The sequence below is a fragment of the Heteronotia binoei genome, chromosome 10 (genome assembly GCF_032191835.1).
Source record: "Heteronotia binoei isolate CCM8104 ecotype False Entrance Well chromosome 10, APGP_CSIRO_Hbin_v1, whole genome shotgun sequence".
NCBI classification, from domain to species: domain Eukaryota; kingdom Metazoa; phylum Chordata; class Lepidosauria; order Squamata; family Gekkonidae; genus Heteronotia; species Heteronotia binoei.
The window spans coordinates 12,898,491-12,906,245 of NC_083232.1; the positions used below are offsets into that span (position 1 = coordinate 12,898,491).

At 46.3% G+C, this 7,755-nt stretch overlaps 1 pseudogene; it reads left to right on the forward strand.

The window, feature by feature from the left end:
• The window catches only part of LOC132578130 (solute carrier family 22 member 13-like), a 47,434-nt pseudogene extending 42,682 nt beyond the window's left edge, over positions 1–4,752 (forward strand).
• The last annotated feature ends 3,003 nt before the right edge of the window (positions 4,753–7,755 follow it).

Sequence of the window (7,755 nt, forward strand, 5' to 3'; positions counted from 1 at the left end):
GTGTGAACCAATGGTGATATCGGGGGGGTGGCCTAGTATGCAAATGAATTCCTGCTGGTTTTTTCCTACAACCCCCCCTCCCTGGACATAAGTAATCCGTGATTTGACAGTACTTTTCACCACTACTGTTATGTCGGCTAGGTGGAGTGCATGTGTTGGGCCCAAGGTCCTGGCAAACTGGCGGTTTGAACCTGGGTGTCCTTGATTGTAATCCAAGCCTAATTATGACATCATTCTATCTGGTTGTGTCCACTCTCAATAATGATAAAATGTGGAGGAGGAGAAGACCATAGACTTATACCCCGCCCTTCTCTCTGAACCAGAGTCTCAGGACGGCTTACAATCTCTTTTACCTTCTTCCTCCCACAAAAGACACCCTGGAGGTGGGTGGGGCTGGAGAGAGCTCTCCCAGAAGCTGTCCTTTCAAGAACAACTGTGCCAGAGCTATGGCTGAGCCAAGGCCATTCCAACAGATGCAAGTGGAGGAGTGGGGAATCAAACCCGGTTCTCCCAGATAAGAATCCATGCACTTAACCACTACACCAAACTGGCTCTGAAACTGAGACTGCATATGAGTAGCTAAGAACATAAGAGAAACCAGGTTGGATCAGGCCAATGGCCCATCCAGTCCAACACTCTGTCACACAGTGGCCAAAACCCCCCAAGTGCCATCAGGAGGTCCACCAGTGGGGCTAGAAGTCCTCCCACTGTTGCCCCTCCCAAGCACCAAGAATACAGAGCATCACTGCCCCAGACAGAGAGATCCAACAATACACTGTGGCTAATAGCCACTGATGGACCTCTGCTCCATATGCTTATCCACTCCCCTCTTGAAGCTGTCTAATTGAATATGAGTAGCCAGTTTGGTGTAGTGGTTAAGAATGGCAAACTCATTTGGAGAACTGGGTTTGATTTCCCATTTCTCCACTTGAAGCCAGTTTGAGCTGCAAGACATGAATGTCAGATGTTTGAGAGCCACAAAACAGGAAGGAAGGAAGGAAGGAGGGAGGGAAGGAAGGAAGGTGGGAAGGAAGATAGATGAGGGGGGAGGGAGGTGGCAAGAAAGCAACTTTAACTTTAAATGAATTCACCAAACCACCGGCTTAGAGAAATGATTTAAAGAGGCAAATGCCTTCTCCAAGCTGGCTGATGGGGGGGCGGGCGGGCTTCAAGAGCCACACAATATGTGTGAAAGAGCCACATGTGGCTCCAGAGCTGCAGTTTGGCCACCCCTGAGCTAGAGTTTCAGACAATCTTTGTTCGGCTCTCCTCGCTATCCTACACCCACGGCCGTGTGATATTTAATTAATTGTTAGTAGCTCTAAACTCTACAGACTGGAAATGTGGAAAGAGGAAGACACACGGAAACAAAGGGAGGTTCCGCAGAAGGCAGCGATGTCAGCTTGGGGTACCTGTTTCACTGCCTGCTGTGTTTTGCTTCCTTTTCAGGCAGACAGGAGTGGGCGTCTGTTCGGCATTGGCCAGAGTGGCCGGGATTGCCTCGCCTCTGATTGCCCTCTTGGAGAAGTACCACGCTTCCATCCCTGTGGTGGTATTTGGAAGCACTGCAGTGACTGGGGGAATTTTTAGTTTCCTTCTGCCGGAGACCCGCGGCAAAGACCTTCCAGACTGGGTGGATGATGCTGTAGGGAACGGGAGGTGAGTCCAACTTGCCTTTCTAAAATTTCATCGGCGTGCATGCACCTGCTCCCCCTCGGCACTTATTGGCTTCTGCCCAGGGGTCGTTTTGTAGAAAAAAGGTGCAGGAGCTCAGTAGCATATCTCATTTCCATATGCCCCCGGATCTGTGTGTAGCGGAGAGAGAAGAAGATTGCAGATTTATACCCCACCCTTCTCCCTGAATCAGAGACTCAGAGCGGCTTACAGTCTCCTATATCCTCTTCTCCGCCCACAACAAACACCCTGTGATGTGGGTGAGGCTGAGAGGGCTCTGACATAAGAACATAAGAGAAGCCTTGTTGGATCAGGGCAGTGGCCCATCCAGTCCAACACTCTGTGTCACATAAGAACATAAGAGAAGCCATGTTGGATCAGGCCAATGGCCCATCCAGTCCAACACTCTGTGTCACATAAGAACATAAGAGAAGCCATGTTGGATCAGGCCAATGGCCCATCCAGTCCAACACTCTGGGTCACATAAGAACATAAGAGAAGCCATGTTGGATCAGGCCAATGGCCCATCCAGTCCAACACTCTGTGTCACACAATGCGGCTAATAGCCACTGATGGACCTCTGCTCCATATTTTTATCTAACCCCCTCTTGAAGCTGGCTATGCTTGTAGCCGCCACCACCTCCTGTGGCAGTGAATTCCACATGTTAATCACCGTTTGGGTGAAGAAGTACCTCCTTTTTAGCCGTTCTAACCCGACTGCTCAGCAATTTCATCGAATGCCCACGAGTTTGTTTATTGTGAGAAAGGGAGAAAAGCACTTCTTTCTCTACCTTCTCCATCCCATGCATAATCTTGTAAACCTCTATCATGTCACCCTGCAGTCGACATTTCTCCAAGCTAAAGAGCCCCAAGCGTTTTAACCTTTCTTCATAGGGAAAGTGTTCCAACCCTTTAATCATTCTAGTTGCCCTTTTCTGGATTTTTTTTCAGTGCTATAATATCCCTTTTGAGGTGCAGTAACCAGAATTGCACACAGTATTCCAAATGAGACCGTACCATCGATTTATACAGGGGCATTATGATACTGGCTGATTTGTTTTCAATTCCCTTCCTAATAATTCCCAGCACGGCGTTGGCCTTTTTTATTGCAATCGCACACTGTCTTGACATTTTCAGTGAGTTATCTACCACGACCCCAAGATCTCTCTCTTGGTCAGTCTCTGCCAGTTCACAGCAGCTGCCCTTTCAAGGACAACCTCTGCCAGAGTTATGGTGACCCAAGGCCATTCCAGCAGCTTCAAGTGGAGGAGTGGGGAATCAAACCCGCTTCTCCTGGATAAGAGTCCGTGCGCTTAACCACTACGCCAAACTGGCTCTCCCCACTGCATGCAGACCCTGGAGGTTCAGGAGCTGCGTTCCTGCGAGCTCCTGCTGAATGCCAGCCCTGCTTCTGCTTGGTTATGTTATCTGAAGAAGGCTAGTGAGTGGGAAATGATCTAATGGCATAACCACCCATGCCAGCCTTTGCTCGGAAATGCAGTCGTTGCACGATAGCCACGGATTTGTGATCCAATCATTACCCTGATCTTGTCAGATCTCAGAAGCTAAGCAGGGTCGGCGTTGACTGATATTTGGAAGGGTGACCTCCAAGAAATACCAGGGGTGTGACGCAGGGGCAGGCAATGGCAAACCACCTCTGAAATGTCTCGCATTAAAAAAAAAGTCTTGCATTAAAAAAACCCAATTTGTCATAGAGAAGATGACAACAGTCGTGGATCGTGCTAACTCTGGTTCCAGTGGCCCCCATGGCAGATTTGTCTCTACATGGATTCCTGTATTGGACTCTATGTCACAGCATGGACTTCTCCTTTCAAACCGGACATATCACTCTTGGCTACATTTTTAATTTAATTTAATTTAATTTAATTTAATTTCTCTTTTTTATCTACTCGTCTTTCTTAATAATATATTCCTTCCTCTATTTTCTTCTTTTTCTTTTGCCTCAGGTATCCCCAACTATTGAGCACGTAGTTATTTATTTCTGGCTTATTTTATGCCCTACATCATCTCATTTTGACCACTGGAGCATTCTAGGCTGGTGCATCTTGGTCTATGTTAACACTAAGGTTTGTAGAATCTTTCGGGATCAAGTGCCGTGTTCTACTGGAGAAAGTTTTCCTTCCAGACGTTTCGTTCTCAGCTGCGGAGAACATCCTCAGTGGCGTTGCAGCCGGAGCAGGCGCTCAGACCTTCTTGGCTGCTGTGCATTGAGCTGCTGTGCATTGAGCTGCTGACTCAATGCACAGCAGCCAAGAAGGTCTGAGCGCCTGCTCCGGCTGCAACGCCACTGAGGATGTTCTCCGCAGCTGAGAATGAAACGTCTGGAAGGAAAACTTTCTCCAGTAGAACACGGCACTTGATCCCGAAAGATTCTGCAAACCTTAATGATGTTACCAGCCGTGAAAACCTGAAATCTTTGATATGTTAACACTATTTTTATTATCACACACTATTTTTATTATCACTCGAGGTTATCATATTTGCAAGTCTGTTTATCTGCTCAGTGTTGAGATGCTCCTTTTACTTTGTTTATTTGCATATCTTCCTAATTACCTTTTGTTAATCTTTATTCATTTGTCATGATGCATTTTGATTAAATAAAGTTTATTTTTAACTTTAAAAAAAAGTCCAGTTCACTATCCAGTGGTGGATAATGCTAAAAGAGCTAGAGCTTCTGACTGCCAGACAATCTTAGGATCTCCTGGCTATTCTAGACACAAGGCCGTATGATAATAACGATTATTAATTATTATTCCGTCAAGTTATTCTGACCCTGATAATTGTATCTGCAGGAAATTTAACCTTTGGCTTAACCTTTTGCCCTGTCTCTAGGCCCTGCAAGACTGTCAACATTGGCTTGGAAAATAGACACTTAAAACCAAACGAAGAAGGTGAAATTATGGAACCAACGTTGAACACTCGCTTGTAGCCAGGACAGCGAATTATCCCGAATAAAGTACAAGGAAGAACTGAGGGATCTTTTTCTCCCCACAACTCCGAATCAAGTAGATAAAAATCAGCAGTTTTTTTTAAAGTTATAAAGGATTTTTTTTTAAATGAATCTTTTTGCTTAACGTGCAGCGACATATTTAGTGTTGGTTTTAACACATTTGAATGCAATTCAAGCAGACTTCTTAAAACCAACATGCACATAATTTTAATGTCTCTCGCCTTAAAGTTTGTGACACTCTATCAAACACATTTATATTCAGTAACTTGGGGATTGTTCTTTAAAGTTGCAACTCTTTCTCAGAGCTTTTTCTTTGTAGCCAGAACTCCTTTGCATATTAGGCCATGCCCCCAATGTAGTAGTAATAATAATGATAACAACAACAACAACAACATTTTATTTATATCCCCTCCCCGCCGAAGCAGGCTCAGGGCAGCTAACAACATCTTAATCCATATAAAAATTATACAATGAATTTTAAAAACACATTCACCTAAAAACATTCCAATTTTAAAATTAACATTTCTGGTGCTATTCTGTTAGATGTAGCCAATCCTCCTGGAGCTGACAGTAGGCCCTGGAAGAAGAGCCCTGGAAGCTCTTGGAGGATTGGCTACATTAGGGGGTGTGGCCTAACATGCAAAGGAGTTCCTGCTACAAAAAAGCCCTTTCTCTTTCTAGTGTTGCATCATAAGATGACCTGGAAAGATAAGTTATAAATGCTCTAAATTAATCAAGTTGAGATAAAAATCTGCTCTTGAACGAAAATTTCAAGGAACATAGGGTAAAGTTTAACTTTAACTTTAAATGCATTCTCCAAGCCACCGGTTGGCTAGGCTTGGCTTGAAGAAGTACTTTAATGAGACAAATGCCTTCACCAAGTCCACTGACTGGAGGGGGCTTAGAGAGCCACACAATATGTGTGAAAGAGCCACATGTGGCTCCCTAGCGGCAGTTTGGCCAACCCTGTGCTAGGATTTTAGGGCCCAGCAGGGCTGCAAGAGCTGTGGCTGGATCTTCCCAGTATGTCTCCATTCGAAAATAGCCCTCCCACAAATACACACTCGTACACAGCCTGCTAGGCATAGGCAGCCAACTGGCAGGAAATGGGGTATGCAAGTATGCAAGAGAAGATAAAAATGGGGAAAGAGAGAAGGCCAACGCCATGCTGGGAATTATTAGGAAAGGAACTGAAAACAAATCAGCCAGTATCATAATGCCCCTGTATAAATCGATGGTGCGGTCTCATTTGGAGTACTGTGCGCAATTCTGGTCACCCACCTCAAAAAGGATATTATAGCGTTGGAAAAAGTCCAGAAAAGGGCAACTAGAATGATTAAAGGACTGGAACACTTTCCCTATGAAGAAAGGTTGAAACGCTTGGGGCTCTTTAGCTTGGAGAAACGTCGACTGCGGGGTGACATGATAGGAGGTTTACAAGATTATGCATGGGATGGAGAGAGTAGAGAAAGAAGTCCTTTTCTCCCTTTCTCTCAATACCAGAAATCATGGACATTCAATGAAATTGCTGAGCAGTAGGGTTAGAGCTGATAAAAGGAAGTCCTTCTTCACCCAAAGGATGATTATTAACATGTGGAATTCACTGCCACAAGAGGTGGTGGCAGCTACAAGCACAGACAGCTTCAAGAGAGGATTGGATAAACATATGGAGCAGAGGTCCATCAGTGGCTATTAGCTACAGCGTATTGTTGGAACTCTCTGTCTGGGGCAAGTGATGCTCTGTATTCTTGGTACTTGGGAGGGGCAACAGCGTGAGGACTTCTATTGTCCTGGCCCCACTGGTGGACCTCCCGATGGCACCTGAGTTTTTTGGCCACTGTGTGACAGAGTGTTGAACTGGACGGGCCATTGGCCTGAGCCAGCATGATTTCTCTTATGTTCTTATGGGAAGTGGTAGGGTGGCCAGCTCTGGGTCGGGAAACACCTGGATGTTTTGGAGCCATAGGAGGGCGAGGTTTGGAATGGGAAGGACCTCAGCAAGGTACAATGCCATAGAGTCCACTTTCCAAAGCAGCCATTTTTTCCAGGGGGGCTGATCTCTGTCACCTTGTGATCTGCTGTAATCCCAGGAGATCTCCAGCTGCTGCCTGGAGGTTGGCGACCCTATGAAGTGGTATTGTCCACTCTCCTCAGGATTCCGCCAACCCTTCTGCTGCATGCTCTGCAGGACTTATCAAAGTACTTTTCTCCCTTTCTCACAATACAAGAACCTGTGGGCACTCAATGAAATTGCTGAGCAGCCAGGTGAGAACAGATAAAAGGAAGTCCTTCACCCAAAGGGTGATCAACACATGGAATTCACTGCCACAGGAGGTGGCAGCGGCTGCAAGCATAGCCAGCTTCAAGAGGGGATAGGATAAACATATGGAGCAGAGGTCCATCAGTGGCTATTAGCCACAGCTTATTGTTGGAACTCTCTGTCTGGGGCAGTGATGCTCTGTATTCCTGGTGCTCGGGGAGGGTGGGGGGAGCACAGTGGGAGGGCTTCTAGTGTCCTGGCCCAACTGATGGACCTCCTGATGGAACCTGCGGTTTTTGGCCACTGTATGACACAGAGTGTTGGACTGGATGGGCCATTGGCTTGATCCAACATGGCTTCTCTTCTGTTCTTATGTGACACAGAGTGTTGGACTGGATGGGCCATTGGCTTGATCCAACATGGCTTCTCTGATGTTCTTATGTCTGGAGCAGTGATGCTTTGTATTCTTGGTGCTTGTGGGGGGCGGGGCAACAGTGAGAGTGCTTCTAGTGTCCTGGCCCCATTGGTGGACCTCCTGATGGAACCTGTTTTCTTTGGCCACTGTGTGACACAGAGTGTTGGACTGGATGGGCCATAGGCCTGATCCAACATGGCTTCTCTGATGTTCTTATGTCTGGGGCAGTGGTGCTTTGTATTCTTGGTGCTTGCGGGGGGGGGGGGGGCAACAGTGGGAGGGCTTCTAGTGCATATACGGACTGATGAATAAGGTTGTTAATCAAGGATCCGCCAACACGGTCCTGTCTAAGGACCTATGTCATTATGTAAATCGTGCAAACTGACAGAAATTAGCGTCAAAAATGCCATCATCACTGTCAGATTAAATTATAAA